Source organism: Zingiber officinale, chromosome 8B (genome assembly GCF_018446385.1).
Source record: "Zingiber officinale cultivar Zhangliang chromosome 8B, Zo_v1.1, whole genome shotgun sequence".
Taxonomy (NCBI): Eukaryota; Viridiplantae; Streptophyta; class Magnoliopsida; order Zingiberales; family Zingiberaceae; genus Zingiber; species Zingiber officinale.
The window spans coordinates 5350828-5373342 of NC_056001.1; the positions used below are offsets into that span (position 1 = coordinate 5350828).

The following is a 22515-nucleotide window of genomic DNA, read 5'->3' on the forward strand; positions in this document are numbered from 1 at the left end:
GCAGTCTCTGCAATGAATTTCAAAATTCGTTGCAAATCTGCAACCAATTTCAAAATTCGTTGCAAAATTCATAATTATTTTTTTAAAAATATACTTTCAAATGTCGACTGAGGTATCTAGAGAGCTTGGAATGAGATGAAATTAGTTCCTATGGATTTTTATAAATCCCTTGATCATAAGTGCTCTTAAATATTAATTTTATCTAATATATTGAAATCAGTGATTTTTTGGAGGCGATTAACATTTTTCAGACACCTTCTCACCAAAAAAATTATCGGTTGGGTAAAATTTATGTTTGAGGAGATTTATAAAATCAAAGGATTTATAGGAACTGTTTCATATCATTCTGAGCTCTCTAGGTACCTAAACTGGCTTCAGAAAATTTAAATTTATATATATAAAAATTGTTAAATCTACGACAAATTTTAAAATTTATCACAAACTCTGCAATGAATTTCAAAATTAGTTGCAAATCTATGACAAATTTCAAAATTCGTTGCAAATCTGCGACACATTTCAAAATTTGTTACAGAATTGATAATTTTTTTTAAAAAAATATACTTTCAAATACCGATTGAGGTATCTAGACAGATTGGAATGAGATGAAATAGTTTCTATGGATTTCTATAAATCCCCTAATCATATAGATGCTCTTAAATATTAATTTTACCCAATATATTGAGATCGATGATTTTTTTAGGGGCGATTAATATTTTTTCAGACACCTTCATGTAAAAAAAATCACCAGTTGGGTAAAATTTATGTTTGAGGAGATTTATAAAATTAAGGAATTTATAGGAACCCATAGAAACTAGTTTTATGTCATTCCTAGCTCTCTAGGTACATCAACCGGCTTAAAAAAAATTAAATTTATATATAAAAAATTATCAATTCTACAACAAATTTGGAATTCGTTGCAGAATCTGCAACAAATTTCATAATTCATCGCAAATATGTGATGATTTTTAAAATTTGTTGCAGATTCTGCGACGTATTTCAAAATTCATTGTAGAATTGACATTTTTAAAAAAAAATGCACTTTCCAATACCGGTTGAGATACCTAAAGAGCTCATAATAAGATGAAACTAGTTCCTATATGTTCCTATAAATCCTCTGATCATATAGATGTCCTCAAATATTAATTTTAGCTAATGCATTGAGATTAGTGATTTTTTTAATGTGATTAATATTTTTTGATACTTTTGTGCCAAAAAAATCACTAGTTGGGTATGTTTGAGGAGATTTATAAAATCAAGGAATTTATGGGAACTAATAGGAACTAGTTTCATATAATTCCGAGGTCTTAGGTAGTTTAATTGACTTCAAAAAGTTATATATATATATATCAATTTGGCAATGAATTTTGAAATTCATCACGGAATCTGCAACGAATTTTGAAATTCATAGTAGAATTGAAAAAAAAATCTGAAGCCGGTTAACGTACCTAGAGGGTTCGAAATGATATGAAACAAGTTCTTATGAGTTCCTATAAATCCCCTGATCATAAAAATACTCTTAAAAAATAATTTGACCAACTATATTTTTTTTCAATTTCTAAATCAATTACGTGTATGTAAGACTTAGTCAAATTTTTATAAGAAGTTGTAATTTACCAGGTTACACTTATTTTAAAATATCCGAAGAGGGTTGAGCTACTTAGAGAGCTTGGAATAAGATAAAACCAGTTTCTATGAGTTCCTATAAATTCCCTAATTTTATAAATCTCCTCAAATACTAATTTTACCCAACTGGTAATGTTTTTGGTGCAATGGTGTTTGAAAAATGTTAATCGCCTTCAAAAAATTATCAATCTCAATATATTATGTAAAATTAATATTTGAGGGCATTTAAATGATCAGGGGATTTACAAAAATCTATAGGAACTGGTGTCATCTCATTCCAATCTCTCTAGGTACCTCAACCATCTTTGAATATTTCAAAATAAGTGTAACTTGTTAAATTATAACTTCTTATAGAAATTTGACTAAGTCTTACATGCATGTAATTAATTTAGCAATTGAAGAAAAAAATATAGTTGGTCAAATTATTTTTAAGGGTACTTTTATGATCAAGGGATTTATAAGAACATATAGGAACTTGTTTTATGTCATTCATAGCCCTTTATATACGTCAACGGACTTCAAAAAGTTTTTTTTTTAAAAAAATGTCAATTCTATGATGAATTTTAAAATTCCTTGCAGAATCTGCAATGAATTTGTGTCAAAAATGTGAGGTAGAATATCCTGGGTTAGAAATGCGAGTTATAAAATTTATATGTTGCTGATTTGACCCTGTCAGAGGAATCTTAAAATAAATCATAAGAGATTGTATAAGGAATATGAACCATTTGTGTTGTAACAATAAGTAATTCAAGTATTCTATGCTTCATATCCTAGTTTGAAATGTGACAAAATTGATTGATGGGCTGTTTGTAAAACGCAAGCACCAAAAAAAAAAAAAAAAAATTGAAGCACGTTAGGAAGATATTGCATATCAGCAAGAGAAAGTTATGAATATCTTTCAGACCAAGGAATATATTATTCCACCATTACGAGATCCCAGCGAAGCAATAGTGATAAATGTGGATGCAAATGAAATTGATGATGAAGAGGAGGAGGAAGAGGAAGAGGAAGAGGAAGAGGAGGAGGAGGAGGAGGAAGACGACGACGTGATGAGTATGACAATGACAATGAGGACTTTGCTTGTTGATGATGGGTAAGTTTTGTTATCTTAATATAAAAAATTATGAACTTTATTTTTTATATAAGGTACTACTTTTTATTTTGAGTAAATTTTGTTTTTATCTATAACTTCAGAAAAATCATAGCTCAATTATTTGTATATCTAATAACTCATTCGTAAACTTATATATATTATCTGTTAATGCTCTGTATTTCTTGCTATATATTATAGGTCATTAGTGTTGGGACAATTTCCCTAGGTCAAGTTTGACCAGTTTGACTAAGCTTGAGTTGAGTCAAACATGAGTCGGGATTTGAGTTTTGATGTTTGACAATATAAGGAGATTGTTGGAGCAATCCTCCGGTTATGGAGATGATCAAAGGGTTGATCAGGTTGATGAGAATACAAGTCAAGTAGGTCAAGGTTGACAGGAGACTTGACTGAGAAAGTCCTCACTAGATGTTAGGCATTTGGAAAGTCCTAATGAGGAGCTAGGCAGGAGAAAGTCCTGGTGAGAATCCAGGCAACGGGAACGTCCTAGTGAGGAGCTAGGCATGAGAAAGTCCTGGTGAGGAGCTAGACAGTCGGAAAGTCCTGGTGAGGAGCCAGGTAGTTGGAAAGTCCAAGTGTGATCTTGGCAAAGGAGAAAGTCCTGGTGAGGAGCCAGGCAATTGGAAAGTCCAAGTGTGATTTTGACAAAGGTTGTAAGTCCAAGCATGTGGTCTTGGCAAGATAAGTCCTAGTGTGACTTGGCAAAGAGAACTCGATAACTAGGATGAGGTCGAAGGAAGCTCTTGAAGGCAAGGCGTGAAAGATGGGGAGATATCCGAGGGACGCAAGGCTGATGGAGGAGCCTAGAAGGCTAGTTCGAGGTTGGTCGAGTATGGTGGTATAATCCGACAACTAGGATGAGGCCGAAGGAAGCTCCTGAAGGCAAGGCGTGAAGGATGGGAGATATCCAAGGGACACAAGGTTGATGGAGGAGGCTAGAAGGCTAGTTCGAGGTTGGTTGGGTGTGGCCGGATGCTAGACATGATGTACCAACAGGTCATGGATTGACCGGATGTTGGTTTTAGGGGGCTTTGGACTTGATTGGGCAAGTCCACAAGAGCTGGATCGATCAACCGATCGATTGGCTCATGCCCAATCGATCGGTTGATCGATTGGGAGAGCACCCGCGACAAAGGTTTCTCCCAATCTATCCATGGATTGATTGGGAGCCCTTGTCGATCGCATAGAAAGCCTCTCAATCGATCGACCGATCGATTGGGAGCCTCCAATCGATCGATTGATCGATTGGGAGGTTGGTTTTTTGTGCGATATCTCTGGGAATCGTACGAAACATAGTGAATCAATTGGGCAATCGATTTAGGGGATTTTCAGAGAGCACAGAGGCGCTCTAGATCGATCGACTGATCGATCCAAAGCCTCCCCAATCGATTGGGATTCGACCGTTGGTGCAGATAAATGCATTGACGTGCGATTTCTTGGGTAGAACTTCATTCTTTTCTACACGAGCTTGCAAGGGAGATTTCCACAGCTCTCCCCGCCAGTCTTGAAGATTCTTGGAGGCACACCCAAGTCAAGAGGCGAGTTACGACAAGAAGAAGAAGAAGAAGCTAGGGTTTTATTGTATAAAATCTTGTAAGAGTTATTTGTATTTGGCTTCCTTCTTGCTTATTGTTGTATTGTGAGCTTGTAAGGCTTCTCCGTCTTCAGTAGTTACCGTAAAGGAGGGTTTTCATAGTGGAAGGTGTGTGGATCCTTGGACTAGTCACCTCTTCTTGAGGTGGATGCCAAGTAAATCTACGTGTTAGCGTTATAGTGTGTTGTTTCTTGTATTTTCCGCTGCGCATCATCACAAGAAGCAAGCAACGACAACCACGAGATCGCGACGAGCTATTCACCCCCCCTCTAGCTACATTTCGGTCCCAACAATTGGTATCAGAGCGAGGTCGCTATTCTACGGACTAACCGCCAAGAGAGCAAGAAGCTAGAGGAAGAAGAAGATGGAGAGTGAAGGACCTCTCGGATGGGACATCCGAATTCCACCTCCGTACGACAAAGAAGACTTCAATTTTTGGAGGACAAGGTTGGAGACTTGGTTCCAATCATGGGTGGTCTTGGAGGACCCATTTGAAGCTCCAATGGATAAGAAAGGGAAGCGCCTCCGTCCTCGATATTGGACCGAGGAACAACGGAAGCAAGCAGAGGCGAATAAGGAGGTAACAAATATATTGTTAAACTTATTACCCTCTAATATTATTGTGAGTGTAGGTGAATACACAAGTGCAAGTGATCTTTGGAAAAAGATCATTGCATATCATGAGAACCCTACACAATTCCAAGGTGTGGAGGAGCCCAAGGAGAAGGGCTCAGTGGTCCAAGAGGAGAAGGACCAATCCAATGTTGACACGAGGTCAACATTCGAGGAGGAGAAGGAAGAAGAGGAAACGGAAGATGAGAGATCATCCACATCTTCGAGAGAGGAAGAGGTGGAAGCATCCACATCCTCGAAAGTTGAAGAGGTGGAAGCACCCACACCCTCAAGAGGAGAAGAAGAAGATGATGATGCCACCTCCACAACACAAGATAAATCAAATGGAGGATTGAGTGCTACCCCTACAAGCAAAGGTATAGAAAATTACATTGTGAATAATAAAAATCATATCATTTACTTTGAGTGTAGGAGCATGGGCACTACAAGAGTAAGTGCCCCAAATTGGCCAAGAAGAAGGGCAAAGTAGTACCCAAGGCAAGGAGAAGCCCAAGGAGATTGGTCCCACGGAACGCAAGAGCAAGGAGCACATTGTGTGCTTCTCATGCAATCAAAATGGGCATTACCGGAGTCAATGCCCTAAAGGCCAATCAAAGTTAGAAGAGGAAGCACAAGTCTAGGGGGAGCTTTTAAGAGCAAACCCAAGGTAACATTTAATGATGCAATTCCTTTTAGAAATGGTAAAGAGCATGTTAGAAATAAGGTACATCATTCAAATGCTAATTGCCATGAGATTAGGAGGAATGATAGAAGCAAGGGCAAATATATTCCTCCTCATGCTAGATTTACCACACCTAAGGTTAGGAAGGTAAATAATGTTAGGACCAAAAGTAGCTAGAGGGGGGGGGGGGGGGGGAATAGCTCGTCGCGTTCGCTCGTTGCTCGACGTTGCTTGTTTCTTCAAAGATGTGCAGCGGAAATACAAAGAAACAATCACACAACGCTAACATGGTTGGTTTACTTGGTATCCACCTCACAAGAGGTGACTAGTCCAAGGATCCACACCACGCACGCACCCTCCACTATGAAAACACTCCTTTTCGGTAACTACCGAGGGCGGAGAAGCCAATGAGTACAGAAAACCCTAACCCTAGCTTCTCTTCTTGCCTTTGATCCGCCTCTTGACTTGGAAAGCTTCCAAGATCCTTCAAGAACTGGCGATCTGATCTTTGAGAGCGCTGTGGAGGAGTTGGCGAGAGATCTGGAGTGAATCGGAGAAGAGCTGCCGAAGACAACGTTCGCCTGCGGCTATAAACCCGACGCAACGGTCGGATCCCGATCGATTCGAATGTTCCCAATCGATCGGGGAGGCTTTGGATCGATCCACGGATCGATCCAGAGCGCCTCTGTGCTCTGGGAAAAACGCCTGGATCGATCCACGGATCGATCCAGCGCTTATCGCGCGAAGCAGCATCGTCCCGATCGATTCACTGATCGATTGAGACATCTGGATCGATCCACGGATCGATCCAGAGGCTCTCTGTTCGCTAGAAAAGGCCTGGATCGATCCACTGATCGATCCAACACTTGTTTTTGCCCAAAACCAAGTTCCAAGCCTCTCAAACCAACATCCGGTCAACCTTGACCTGTTGGTACATCATGCCTAGCATCCGTCACTCCTTTGACCTGCTAGGACTTCCCACCAAGTGTCCGGTCAATCCCTTTGACCCACTTGGACTTTTCTATTCATGCCAAGTATCCGGTCACTCCCTTGACCTACTTGGACTTCCATAAGATGTCTGGTCAATCCTTTGACCTATCTCTTCGTGCCAAGTATCCAGTCAATCCTTTGACCTACTTGGACTTCCCAACACCAGATGTCTGATCATCCTTGATCCATCTGGATTTTCCCTTGCCTGGCTTCACTCACCAGGACTTTCACCTAGCTTCACTCACTAGGGTTTTCCATCTGCCTAGCATCCCAGTTAGGACTTCCCAGTCAAGTATTCGGTCAACCTTGACCTACTTGACTCTTCTTCAATTAACATCTTATTGTCAAACATCTAAACTCAAACCAAGACTCAGCTTGGTCAACCAGGTCAACCTTGACCTGAGGGATGTTGCACCAACAATCTTCCCCTTTTTGATGTTTGACAATACCACAATAACACTTACAATACCACATGTAAGTTAGGCTAATCCCATAGCCTCATTCTTCATGCCACTTGGTAATGAAAGCATAAGTTAAGCTCTTCATTCTCCCCCTAAGAGGGCAAACTCCCTCTTAGATAATGAAAGCCTAACTTACTCCCTTTCACTAGTCTTTTCATTCTCCCCCTATTGGCACACATCAAACTCCCCTGTAGGGCACACTCAACCCATCTTTAGGCACACACCAACCCATGCCTCAATTTGGGGTATACTTCAACAAATCCATTGTTGAAAGACTCTCCCCCTGAAGAGTTGCTCATCGTTGTTCACAACATCACTCGTTGTGATCAACACGATAATGAAGGTCTCATACCCTTCATTTATCCTTCACTTCTCCCTCAATGTAGACAAATACTCAACCTTGAGCATTTTCTAACCACGTGAGTTCCCACTTGAAATAATGAGGATATCCACTCCCCATTTCAAGTTCAAAAGCTCATACATGAGCATTTTCGTTAAAGAAGGTTAACCACCTTCCAAGGTTCATGAAAAATAATTTTCATGCCTTTAAAGAGTCCCTCCCCCTAAAGACATGGTGGTAACTTCTGTCATTGCACCAACAATGACTTGGAATCCCTAAACCTTTAGGAAACCCAAATTTAGAAATTTTGAGGTTCAAATACTCAAAATTTGAAGCAAACCTCAACCTAAACTTCAATGAAGCCTTCCTTAACCAATCCATCCTTGTTTTCACATGAAAACACCCTTTGTATGTATACAAATGTATTTTAGGGGTTTGGAATGGTTACCTAGACTCAAAGAGGTTCAAATATGCTGAAATCAGGCCTTCCCAGCCAAAATCAGCAACTTGGATCGATTGGAGTTGGGTTCCAATCGATTGAACCTTTCTGAATCGATCCACTGATCGATTCAGACTACCTGGATCGATCGGCTGATCGATCCAGCGAGCTTCTGCTCGTGGGAGAATTGCCTTCTGAATCGATCCACGGATCGATTCGGGCACTCTAATCGATCCATGGATCGATCGGAGCTCTGATAGTTGCTGAAATTCCATTTCAGTCAACTTCAGAAACCCCTAGAAAATTCTACACAAATCCAAAAATCATGAAATTTCGTGTAGACATTATTTAGGGCATACTTAATCATGGAAAAATAGCTTTCTATGAAAATACATCATATTTTCAAAGATTGACACAAACTTGAAAACTTGCAAAAACTTTAGTGTTTTCTTCAAGTTTGTGTCTAACTATTCAATGGTGATTACTATCAAAAGATAGCCTTAACCAAGGTTTTCCAAAAATATTTTAAAAACATTTTCAAAACCAATATCCCATCATGTTCCTTGGGCATAATGCACATGACTTGTACATTAGCTTTCCCAATGATGGGAAAATACATAACTATGTGTTTTGATGAACTTAAAACTCAAAAGAATGCACTAAATCAACATTTTGAGTTTTATTCATCATCATAACATCTCACTTGTATCTAATGTGTACTAAAAACACATACAAGTCATCTTATAGGTCTTTGTGAGATGTAGATTTTGGTTTTGCCCTAATCTAGGGATCATGCATATCTATCTAGGCATTTTGGAGATATTAGACACCCACCTAGGATGTCACTTGTTAATAAGTGTTGTTAAATGCCTTTTGTCCTTAATTACAAGGAATTAAACTTAATGCATGATAATGTTATGGCATACATCCAAAAGAAATAACTTTCAAAAGAAAGATTCCTATAATTACATGATGTATGAATGTCATGACATGGTATTTTTGGATTTTGCATAATAAAACATGAATGCAAAAATAGACATGATGTCATGGCATATGATGGGCAAACAATCATGGCCAGATTTAACATAAATAAAGTATACCTAGATTAACTATCTAAGTATCCTTAAAATCTTAGCTAAACTTACAACTTAAACCTAGATTGCCCTAAAGTGCTTCAAGAAAATGCTAAAGCCTAAATTGACATTTCTAATTCCCTTGATTAATGTATGCCAATTGAAAGTAAGCATATCCTCAAATGTTGGCATATTTCATTTTTCCACAAGAGTAGCACTTTTAAATTAAGGCCCGGATTGCCTTAAATTTCCTAAAAACATACCAAAATCCCAACTTGGTAGTTCTTATGAATTTCCCAATATGTGCCATTTAAGATTAAAATCAATTCTTCCACCATTAGGCACATTTTACTCTTTCAAGGAGTAAATAATAATTCCATTTCATTTTCAAAGATTAACCAACCCTTGAAAATGCTCCTTGAGTGTCAATTTCCTCAAAGTTGGGTTAACTACCCTTCTAATTGGAGTTGACACTCTCTAACCCATTTATGGGGTAGAGAAAATGCTCCTAGGAACCCAACACCTATTGGTGCTCCTTGGATGCTCTAGGTACTCACTAGGGATAACTTCCCTAGATACCTTCCTAGTGACCTTGTTGGGCTTCTTAGAAGCCTTGGTCACATTTTCTAGGTCCACTCTAGGGATAGCCTCCCTTGTGACCTTGTTAGTGACTTTCTTAGTCACTTTGGTTGCAAAGATACTTCTAGGGATATCTTCCCTTGTATCTTTGATTTGACCTCTAGACTTAGGGTTTGTTCCATAGCTATATGGAACCCTATGATAACTAGGCACATCCCTTTTAGCTTTGGGTTTGTATCCCAAACCTCTATGGCCATTGGATGACTTTTGTACCCCTAAACCTAGGTTATGCTCATTTTTCCCTTTTAGGATATTCTCCATCCTTTTTAGGGTCTTTTCCATTTTATCAAGTCTTGATCTCAAGACTTGATTTTCTATCATTAAATCCTTAGATTTTGATTTTTCATTACACCCATGAGCATTTTTGTTTTTGGGCTTGTATCTATTATCCTTAGTGTTCTTGCCCAAGTGTCCATCTACCTTCCTAACCTTAGGTTGAGTGGTTTTGGCATGTAGGGCCACATGCTTTTCCTTAAAGCCCTCATGCTTCCTATTCTTATGATAAATCGCATTAAAATGATAAAAATTAGAACTATCATGCTTTTTACCATAATGTAAAGGGGTAGGCTCAATAAAAGATACCTTCTTCTTTACCTTGGAGGCTTCCCCTTGACTAGTGCCTCCTTGAGCCTTGACCACCTTCTTCCCCTTGGGGCATTGACTTCGGTAATGCCCCTTTTGATTGCAAGAGAAGCATATAATATGCTCCTTGCTCTTCTTTGTGTTGGGGATGATCTCCTTGGGCTTCACCTTGCCTTTTTGTGCCACTTGGCCCTTCTTCTTGGCCAATTTAGGGCACTTGCTCTTGTAGTGCCCATGTTCCCTACACTCAAAGCATATAATATAATTTTTATTATTAATTGAAATATTTATACCTTTGCTTGTAGGGGTGACATCTTTTCCTTTGGATCCGGAGGTAGAAGCTTCCTCTTGATCGGACCTTAATTCTCCTCCATTTGATTTTTCTTGACTTGTGGAGGTAGTTGCTTCTTCCTCCTCTTCTTCTCTCGACCTGGATGTAGAAGCTTCTCCTTCTTCTTGATCCGGCGTCACCAAGAATTGCTCCCCCTCAATCCTAGAGGTGGAGGCTTCATCATCTTGAATATGAAACAAGGAGTATGCTCCCTCCTTGTTTCCTTCGGTGCATTCCCTTGAGGATGAAGCTTCTTGGATTTCCTCTTCTTCGGTGGTTGAGCATCTCTCAACCTCGGAGTCCTCCTCTTGGTCTTGCTCCAAAGAGTCACCCTCTCTGGATTCTTCTTGCTCTTGTACAGTGGAGGAGATTTCTTCATGAAGCTTGGCCAATTTGCTCCATAGTTCCTTTGCATCTTCAAATTCTCCAATTTTGCAAAGGATGGTGCTTGGCAATAAATTGACCAAGAGCTTGGTCACTTTGTCATTGGCCTCACACCTTTGGACTTGCTCTTGGCTCCACTTGCTCCTCTTGAGAACTTTGCCCTTTGAATTTCTTGGAGCCTCGAAGCCTTCCATTAGAGCAAACCATTGCTCTATCTCCATCATAAGAAAATTTTCGATTCTTGATTTCCAAGAATCGAAACTCGTAGAAGTGTATGGTGGAGCCACCCTTGTGTCAAATCCAAGCCCATCTTGGAATTGCATCTTGAAGTTGAGCTTGATAAAGTCTTGAACTTGAAGAATTTGCTCCAACTTCTTCACCCTCTAGCTTTTCTTGATATGCTTGACCCTTCCGGCGATGATTCCGGTGAAGAGCGGCCTTGCTCTGATACCACTTGTTAGGACCAAAAGTAGCTAGAGGGGGGGGGGGGGTGAATAGCTCGTCGCGTTCGCTCGTTGCTCGACGTTGCTTGTTTCTTCAAAGATGTGCAGCGGAAATACAAAGAACAATCACACAACGCTAACACGGTTGGTTTACTTGGTATCCACCTCACAAGAGGTGACTAGTCCAAGGATCCACACCACGCACGCACCCTCCACTATGAAAACACTCCTTTTCGGTAACTACCGAGGGCGGAGAAGCCAATGAGTACAGAAAACCCTAACCCTAGCTTCTCTTCTTGCCTTTGATCCGCCTCTTGACTTGGAAAGCTTCCAAGATCCTTCAAGAACTGGCGATCTGATCTTTGAGAGCGCTGTGGAGGAGTTGGCGAGAGATCTGGAGTGAATCGGAGAAGAGCTGCCGAAGACAACGTTCGCCTGCGGCTATAAACCCGACGCAACGGTCGGATCCCGATCGATTCGAATGTTCCCAATCGATCGGGGAGGCTTTGGATCGATCCACGGATCGATCCAGAGCGCCTCTGTGCTCTGGGAAAAACGCCTGGATCGATCCACGGATCGATCCAGCGCTTATCGCGCGAAGCAGCATCGTCCCGATCGATTCACTGATCGATTGAGACATCTGGATCGATCCACGGATCGATCCAGAGGCTCTCTGTTCGCTAGAAAAGGCCTGGATCGATCCACTGATCGATCCAACACTTGGTTTTTGCCCAAAACCAAGTTCCAAGCCTCTCAAACCAACATCCGGTCAACCTTGACCTGTTGGTACATCATGCCTAGCATCTGGTCACTCCTTTGACCTGCTAGGACTTCCCACCAAGTGTCTGGTCAATCCCTTTGACCCACTTGGACTTTTCTATTCATGCCAAGTATCTGGTCACTCCCTTGACCTACTTGGACTTCCATAAGATGTCTGGTCAATCCCTTTGACCTATCTGTATTTCCTCGTGCCAAGTATCCAGTCAATCCTTTGACCTACTTGGACTTCCCAACACCAGATGTCTGATCATCCTTGATCCATCTGGATTTTCCCTTGCCTGGCTTCACTCACCAGGACTTTCACCTAGCTTCACTCACTAGGGTTTTCCATCTGCCTAGCATCCCAGTTAGGACTTCCCAGTCAAGTATTCGGTCAACCTTGACCTACTTGACTCTTCTTCAATTAACATCTTATTGTCAAACATCTAAACTCAAACCAAGACTCAGCTTGGTCAACCAGGTCAACCTTGACCTGAGGGATGTTGCACCAACAAATAACAACTTAGGCAATAACACCAAGGACTCTAGATATATGCCTAAGAATATAAATGCTCATAGAAGCCAAGAAAAATCCAAATCTATGGATTTAATGATGGAGAACCTAGTCTTGAGGTCAAGACTTGATAACTTAGAAAGGACCCTAGCAAGAATGAAAAATATGCTTAGGGGGTCAAAATGAGCACAACCTAGGAAAAGCTAGACAAGAGACATCCAATGGCTATAAAGGTTTGGGATACAAGCGTAAGGCTAAGAAGGATGTGACTTCTTTTCATAGGGTTCCATATAGTTATGGAACCAACCCTAGGACTAGAGGTCAAGTCAAAAGTACAAGAGAAGAAATTCCTAAGAGTACTTATGGCAAGATCGATGTGACTAAGACTTCTAAGAAGTCTAACAAAGTCACAAAGAAGGTCACAAGGGAGGTCATTCCTAGAGTTTACCTAGTAAAGGTGACTAAAGCTTCAAAAAGGCCAAACAAAGTCGCAAAGAAGGTTACAAGGGAAGTTAGCCCTAGAAGTGACCTAGTGGAAGTGACCAAGGCTTCTAAGAAGCCAAGAAAGGTCCTTAGGAAGGTATATAGGGAAGTCATCCCTAGTGAGTACCTAGAGCATTCAAGGAGCATCAATAGGTTTTTGGGTTCCTAGGAGCATATTCTCTACACCCTAAATGGATTTAGAGAGTGTCAACTTCAATCAGAAGGGTAGTTAACCCAACCTTGTTAAAGTTGACACTTGAGAGCATTTTCAAGGTTATTGTTAACCTTTGAAAACGAAAAGGATTATTAGTGTTACTCTTTGAAAGAGTAAAATGTGTCAAAATTTGAGGAGTTGAATCTAATTTAAATTGACACACTTGAGAGAAGCAAAAGCAATGTCAAATTTGGAATTCGACATTTTCTTATGGAATTAAGGGAAATGTAAACCTTAATCCAAACTGTCACTCTTGGAAAGAGTAACATATGCCAAATCTTAAGGAATTATGTTTGAATTAAATTGGCATAATTTGGAGAATCATATGAACTACCAAGTTGAGATTTTGGTATGTTCTTAGGGAGTCAAGGGAAAATTCAGGCTTAAAATATAAGGTGATTACTCCTTTGGAAGGATAAATTTATCAAAATTTGAGGAATTAAACTTAATTTAAATTGGCACAAACACAAAAAGAAATACCAAGTTAAAATTTTGGTATTCTCTTAAGGGGTTAAGGAAAATTTTAAACCTTAATCAAATCCATTACTCTTTGGAAGAGTAAGTTGTGCCAAACCTTGAGGAATCACATCTAATGTAAGTTGGTACACTTGAAAAAGGATAAGACTTGTCTAGTTGAGATATTAGTATGCTCTTAAGAGATTAAGAGTAAAATTAAGTCACAATCTAAATATTTAATCCTTAAAAGGAGTAATGTGTGCCAAACAAAATTTTTAGGATTTAATTCTTAATCTCAATTGGCACAAATAGGAAAGGATGAAAGACATGCCAAGTTGGGTTTTAGCATTTCCTCAAGAAATAGACAATCTAAGTTAATTTTAAGGTTTAGCTAAGAATTAAGGATACTTAGATAGATTATCTAGGTATATTTTACTTATGCTAAAAATGGCATGATTGATTGCCCATCATATGTCATGACATCATATTTTTTTGCATTTATTTCTATTATAAAAAACATAAAAAAAAATACTATGTCATGTCATACATACATCATGTAGCTATAGCTTGCTTTTCGTTTGGAAAATTATTTATTTTGATGTATGTCATATAACATCATGCATTATTTTAATTTCCTTGCTATTAAGGACAAATGACATCTATTATAAATGGTAAATATCCCAACAAGTGGGATGACACCAAGTGACATCCTAGGTGGATGATCACAAGTTTTCTAATGCCTAGATAGTTATGCATGATCCCTTAGTTTAGGGTAAAACCAAATATACATCTCACAAAGAATCATAAGGTGACTTGTATGTGTTTTAGTACACATTAGATACAAGTAAGATGTTAGGATGGTAAACAAAACTCAAGATGTTGATTTAGTGCATCTTGTTGAGTTTTAGGTTCATCAAAACACATAGTTATATGTTTTTCAATCATTGGGAAAGATAATGTACAAGTCATGTGCATTGAGCCCAAAGAACATGGTTGGATATTGGTTTTTAAAATGGTTTTTAAATACTTTTTGAAAGCCTTGGTGAAGACTATCTTTTGATAGTGATCATCATTGAATAGTTAGATACAAACTTGAAGAAAACATTAAAATTTTTATAAGTTTTCAAATTTGTGTCAATCTTTGAAAATAAGAAGTATTTTCATAGAAAACATTTTTTCTTGATAATATATACTCTAAGTAATATCTACATGAAATTTCACGATTTTTGGACTTTTGTAGAATTTTTGGAGAATTTTTGAAGTTGGCTGAAGTCAACTTTCAGACATATCAGGCATTCAATCGATCACCCGATCGATTGAGCTGCCTCAATCGATCGGGCGATCGATTGAGAAGGCGTTTTGCGCGAACAGAAACGTAGTGGATCGATCCACACTACTTCAATCGATCCATTGATCGATTGAAGTGCAAGTTTTGGCTGAAAAAGGTTGTTTTCAGCATTTTAAACCAACTTTAGTCTATAAAACCTTTCCTAACCCCTTGAAACACCTTTATATACATTTAGGGGGAGTTTTCATGATGAAAACAAGGATGGATTGGTTAAGGAAGACTAAGTAGAGGTTTAGTTTCAATTTTGAATTTTTGAACCTCCAAACTTCTCAATTTGGGTTTCCTATATGTTTAGGGTTTCCAAGTTATTATTGGTGCAATGATAGAAATTTGACCATGTTTTTAGGGGGGCGCTACTCCTTGAATGCATGAAAATTTAATTTCAAGGACCTTGGAAGGGGGTTAAACTTTCATGATGAATAATACTCAGGGTCGAGTATTGGGGACCAATGGAAGATTAGTTATCTTCATTGTTAGGATGATAAATTCTCTCGGATAAGCATTGTGGAGTAGATTACTGCTCAAGGGGGAGCATTGGGTTAATGAAGGGGATCAGACCTTCATTAGTAAAGTGAAAAATGTTCTTGGATGAGCATTGAGAAGAAGATTACTGCTCAAGGGGGAGCATTAGATTAATTAAGGGGATCATACCTTCATTGGTAAAGTTGAAAAATGCTCTTGGATGAGCATTGAAAAAATGATTACTGCTCAAGGGAGAGCATTGAATACAATGAATGGGAGTTTCATTGGGAAGTTGATGTATGCTCTAGGTTGAGCATTGTGAAGTGAGTAGAGCTCAAGGGGGAGCTTTGGCAGCAATGAAGAATATGAGATCTTCATTGTGGGGTTGTTAACAACATATGAGGTTGTAAACAACGTAGAGTTAACTCTTATGGAGAAGAGTTTGTTTTCAATTTTTGCTGTGTGACAAAGGGGGAGAATGGAAGGTTAAGTTAGACCTTCATCCCAAGCAGGGGGAGTTTGCCCTCTAGGAAAGGGAGAGAATGAAGGAAACTTTCATTCATGCCTTATCATGAAAGGGTTAAGGCTATGAGATTTAGCCTTGGTATAAAGAAGAGGTTAAGGCTATGAGATTTAGCCTTGTGATAAAGAATAGGTCAAGGCTATGAGATTTAGCCTTGGTGTAAAGAAGAGGTTAAGGCTATGAGATTTAGCCTAACTTAGAGGTATTGTCAAACATCAAAAAGGGAGAGATTGTTGGGGCAATTTCCCTAGGTCAAGTTTGACCAGTTTGACTAAGCTTGAGTTGAGTCAAGATTGAGTCGGGATTTGAATTTTAATGTTTGACAATATAAGGAGATTGTTGGAGCAATCGTCCGGTTATGAAGATGGTCAAAGGGTTGACCAGGTTGATGAGAATACAAGTCAAGTAGGTCAAGGTTGACAGGAGACTTGACTGGGAAAGTCCTAACTAGATGTTAGGCATTTGGAAAGTCCTAGTGAGGAGCTAGGCAAGAGAAAGTCCTGGTGAGAATCCAAGCAACGGGAACGTCCTAGTGAGGAGCTAGGTAGGAGAAAGTGCTGGTGAGGAGCCAGGCAATTGAAAAGTCCTGGTGAGGAGCCAGGCAGTTAGAAAGTCCAAGTATGATCTTGGCAAAGGAGAAAGTCTTGGTGAGGAGCCAGGTAATTGGAAAGTCCAAGTGTGATTTTGGCAAAGATTGTAAGTTCAAGCATGTGGTCTTGGAAAGGTAAGTCCTAGTGTGACTTGGCAAGGAGAACTCGATAACTAGGATGAGGTCGAAGGAAGCTCTTGAAGGCAAGGCGTGAAGGATGGAGAGATATCCGAGGGATGCAAGGCTGATGGAGGAGGCTAGAAGGCTAGTTCGAGGTTGGTCGAGTGTGGTGGTATAATCCAACAACTAGGATGAGGCCGAAGGAAGCTCCTGAAGGCAAGGCGTGAAGGATGGGAGATATCCGAGGGACGCAAGGCTGATGGAGGATGCTAGAAGGCTAGTTCGAGATTGGTTGGGTGTGGCCGGATGCTAGGCATGATGTACCAATAGGTCATGGATTGACCGGATGTTGGTTTTAGGGGACTATGGACTTGATTGGGCAAGTCCACAAGAGCTGGATCGATCAACCGATCGATTGGCTCATATCCAATCGATCGGTTGATCGATTGGGAGAGCACCCGCGACAAAGGTTTCTCCCAATCGATCCATGGATCAATTGGGAGCCCTTGCCGATCGCACAGAAAGCCTCCTAATCGATCGGCCGATCGATTGGGAGCCTCCAATCGATCGACTGATCGATTCGGAGATTGGATTTTCGTGCGATATCTCTGGGAATCGCATGAAACACAGTGAATCGATTGGGCAATCGACACAGGGGATTTCCAGAGAGCACAGAAGCGCTCTGGATCTATCGGCCGATTGATCCAAAGCCTCCCCAATCGATTGGGAGCAATTCAATCGATTGAGACTTGATCGTTGGCGCAGCTAAAGGCATTGGCGTGCGATTTTTTCGGTAGAATGTCATTCTTTTCTACACGAGCTTGCAAGGGCGATTTCCACAACTCTCCCCGCCAGTCTTGAAGATTCTTGGAGGCATGTCCAAGTCAAGAGGCGAGTTACGACAAGAAGAAGAAGAAGCTAGGGTTTTATTGTATAAAATCTTATAAGAGTTCTTTGGTATTTGGCTTCCTTCTTGCTTATTGTTGTATTGTGAGCTTGTAAGGCTTCTCCGCCTTTGGTAGTTACCGTAAAGGAGGATTTTCATAGTGGTGGGTGGGTGGATCCTTGGACTAGTTGCCTCTTCTTGAGGTGGATACTAAGTAAATCTACGTGTTAGCGTTGTAGTGTGTTGTTTCTTGTATTTTCCGCTACATATCATCACAAGAAGCAAGCAACGACAACCACGAGATCGCGACGAGCTATTCACCCCCCCCCGTCTAGCTACATTTCGGTCCCAACAATTAGAGGTGATATCTATAATCGTAGGGATCACACATACTCTCTCTTAACAAATATGGTAAGTTTTTTTCATGTTATTTATTATGCATCATTATATTTTAACTTTATCCTATTTTTTAATTTTCAGAACATCCCTAAACAGGGTGGACGTTGACGGAGTTCTCATGGCCAGACATCACCTAGCAGTGTACCTACGCCCGTCCTTGATAAAACTGCAGGACCATCATATTCACCTTACCCAGTACAGGCAGGACCATCACATTCCCCTACGCCAGTACAGGTAGGACCATTACATTCCCCTTCACCAGTACATGCAGGACCATCACATTCACCTTCTCTAGTACCTTCACTACACCATTTGGTAGATCTAGTTCCTACTAGATACTCATTTTCTGAGGTCCAATATGTTTTAGAATTTATAATATCCTGCAGAGATTCATAAGTATAAAAAAGAAAGGAAAGAAATCCCTATATTTGAATTATAATTTCTATCTTATAAAAAAGGAAAGAAATTATAAATGTGAGATACGACAATTAGATAATAAGTGTTGTCAGAGAAATATATAGGACTAGTGCAGTAGACAAGAGGGGAGTGAATTGACCTGAAAATATAAAGCAAAAATCCTTCTCAACTTTTTGAACTAAATTAAGAAACACTTGTTTAAAAAGAAACCACTTAAAATAAAGGATCGAAGAGGCATAGGAATTACTTGATTTGCAATCAGAAGATTGCTAGTCCAAGGCGTTGAAAAGCTCACTAGAAGATATCCTTCTGGCGGAGTAGCCTCTCACAACAGTTTAAGTATAGAAACAGAGAGTAGACGGAAAAATGAATTGGATTACAAATGTTGTTGTGAACTATTGAGACCAAGGCTCTATTTATAGTCCACTGGTCGAATTTGACCATTTGTTAACGTGGCAACTCTGGACACTTGGATGGGGTTTGGGTACCTGGACGTGGATAAAACTTTATCCAGGTCGACAATAGCTAGCGGATAGAAAGTTATCCTGGTCCAGGTGCCCAGACTTAGTTGACGTGTCCCTGCTCAACGTCTTGTTAAGGAGGCACCCCTAGGTGCTCGGACAGTCAACATTGAGTTGAATGTCCTATTTCTCCTTCGTTCTAGCTCCATTCGCTTGGGTGATTTTGACCCCATTCGAAATTGGGCTCACCCGAACCCATCTTCTGTCCTTCTCCTCGAGCAATCTTCCACTCTGGTTTCTCGTCCCTTGGAAATGTCACGTGCTTCCTTCTCATCCGCCAGTGTGCTTAGGGGTGTAATTGAGTCGAGTCGAGCCAAACTCTTGAATGTTTAAGTTTGGCTCGTTTATAATCGAGCCGAACTCGAGCTTTATTTAACAAATATATTCATAGCTCACGAGCTTATTTAAACTTTTATCCAGCCTAAACGAGCTTAATACATATAAATTATAAATTTAAATATTCATTAAAAATTAAATTATATATTTAGAGAAAATTTAATATTCTTATTAAAATTTACAATTTTATTCTAATAAATAAATTTAACATATTTGTCTAGATTTTTCATGAGTGTAAAATCTATAAATTTAATATCAAAACTATTATTTTTTTCATTTAAAAGTCGATTCATGAGCTTATTAATGAACATGTTCATGAGCTAACGAACCGAGTATTGTGAAGGTTAAGCTTGATTTGTTTATCTTAACGAGCTCAAACGAGCTTTTATCAAATCGAGCTTCAAATAGCTCATGAGCAGCTTGGTTCATTTACACCCCAGAGTGTACTCTTCCGTAGCACCTTATCTCTCGGTTACACCGAGCTTGTTTACTCTCTCTCGTGCCATCCTTCTCGCTAGTTGTGTCTTTCGCTCAACTTCTTGTGCTCCTAAGTTCCTGCACACTTAGATACAAGACATCAAACATACACAAGACCTAATTTAACTTGGTTGACCATATCAAAATTACCTTAGGATACTTACAAAATAAAGTTAAGAAAATTATGGGAATTTTTAGGTATATTTTGGGGTTAGAATTGAACCCATATGGCCTCATTAAAGGGAGAAATGGGATTAATCACTCTTATGCTAATTAAGTTGATTAAACTCTAACTATATAAGTATTACTACAATGACCTAAATCTTTAAATGCAATTTCTCTTCCTCTCCTTCCTGACTCCTCTATCTGTTGCATCTCCACACCTGACGCCACCAAAATCCCAATCATGCCGACATCATCGAACCCCTCCTCCGTCGGCTGAAACACCTATTTCCTCCACTAATCTCTTGAGTCCGTCGAGCAGTCGTCCTTCTCCCTGAGTCCCCACCTTTGCATGGGCTGACCTTTAACCAAGAGGGGGAAATTCGAGCCCTAGCTTCGATCTCCCATAGTCGCACCTATGAGCCATAGATCTTACCACCAAAATCATCTATACCATCCAACCTTTGCTAGAGACTGAGCTCTCTCCCTCCCCGTAGAGAGATTTGACTCTAGCAGGGATTTGGCCATGGGTGGCTAGCTACAGCCACTAGATTCTCCACTCCATCTATCCTTCTACCTCTAGGATTAGTGCTAGACCTCACCCCTTAGTCCCTTGTGAAGTTCTGAGCAAAATCCCCCAAATAGCATTATGTTAGCCAAGCGATATCAATCTAGCCAGAAAGTGAGGATCGATTGAGGGTAAGCTGTCTAGTTTAAAGGTTGTGGATTAAGAATTTGGGTCTAACGCTCAAATGTGAACTTGTTTATTGTGTTTTAGGGTATTTGTTTTGGAGATCAATAACTCCACCTTGCTCTAGCAACAATTTTAGATAGCAAGCACCTTCGACCATGAGTCAATAGAGGAGCCTCCAAATTTGGGTGAGTTTTGGGGAGGTGATACATGCTTAAATCTATCATAAGGGGGGGGGGTGGAAAGGTTAGGATTATTTAATCTAGTTTGATTGTGAAATTATTAAGATTAATTAAAGATCTAATTTAATCTAATCAGTTGGATGGATTGAACTAGAGTTGGGATTAGATTTGAATTCATTAATAAGGAAAATTAACCAAGGTTATCTAATGATTTGGGGTTAGCTGTTTATTTCGGGATGTGATTTAGCTATTTGTAAAATATGTAATTAGCTAAATTACACATGTGATATAGGACTCTGATTTGTAAATTTCTTGTAGCTCGACTTCTTCCTCTTTTCATATCCATACCTTACATAATGAATATTATTTCTTTAATAGGTGTAATAACAATACTATTAGGAGCTACCTTGGCTCTTGCTCAAACAGATATAAAAAGAAGTTTAGCTTATTCTACAATGTCTCAATTGGGTTATATTATGTTAGCTCTAGGTCTAGGTTCTTATCGAGCTGCTTTATTCCATTTGCTTACTCACGCCTATTCTAAAGCTTTATTATTTTTGGGATCCAGAGCCATTATCCATTCAATGGAACATGTTGTTGGATATTCACCAGATAAAAGTCAGAATATGATTCTGATGGGCGGTTTAAAAAGATATGTTCCAATTACAAGAACTACTTTTTTATTAGGTACACTTTCTATTTGTGGTATTCCACCTCTTGCTTGTTTTTGGTCCAAAGATGAAATTCTTAATGAGAGTTGGTTGTATTCACCAATTTTTGCAATAATAGCTTCTTTCACAGTAGGATTAACTGCATTTTATATGTTTCACGTGTATTTACTTACTTTTGATGGGAATTTGCGTATAAATTGTAAAAATTACAGTAGTACCAATAATAGCTCGTTCCATTCAATATCTTTATGGGGAAAAGAAGTTCCAAAAAAAGTTGATAGAAATTTTCTTTTATCAAAAATAGAAAATATGGTTTCTTTTTTTCAAAGGATAGATATAAAATATCTAGTAATCTAAAAAAAAGAAGATCATATTCTTTTGAAAAAAAAGTACACTTATATTTCTATGTATCCTCACGAATCGGGCAATACTATGCTATTCCCTCTGTTTGTTTTGGTACTATTTACTTTGTTTGTTGGAACAATAGGAATTCATTTTGATTATGGAATAATATATTTTGATATATTATCAAAATGATTAACTCCATCGACAAATCTTTTACATCCCAATGTGAGTTATTCAGTGGATTGGTATGAATTTTTTACAAATGCAATTTTTTCGGTAAGTATAGCTATTTTTGGATTACTAATAGCATATGTTTTATATGGGTCTATTTATTCATTGTTCCAGAATTTGGAATTCATTAATTCATTTATAAAAGGAGGTCCTAAAAGAATTTTCTTGGACAAAATAAAAAATAGAATATACAATTGGTCCTACAATTGTGGTTATATAGATATTTTTTATACTAGAGTTTTTACCTTGGGTATAAGGGAATTAACCAAACTAACTTAGTTTTTGATAGAAATATAATTGATGGAATTATCAATGGGGTTGTTGTTGCAAGTTTATTTATAGGGGAAGGAGTTAAATCTACGGGAGGTGGACGAATTTCTTCTTATCTATTTTTATATTTATTTTATGCATCAATATTTTTATTT

The 22515-nt window shown here is 39.0% G+C and overlaps 1 pseudogene; it reads left to right on the plus strand.

Annotated features, from left to right (window-relative positions):
* The first annotated feature begins 18175 nt into the window (after positions 1-18175).
* On the plus strand, positions 18176-22515 carry LOC122015751 (annotated as a pseudogene).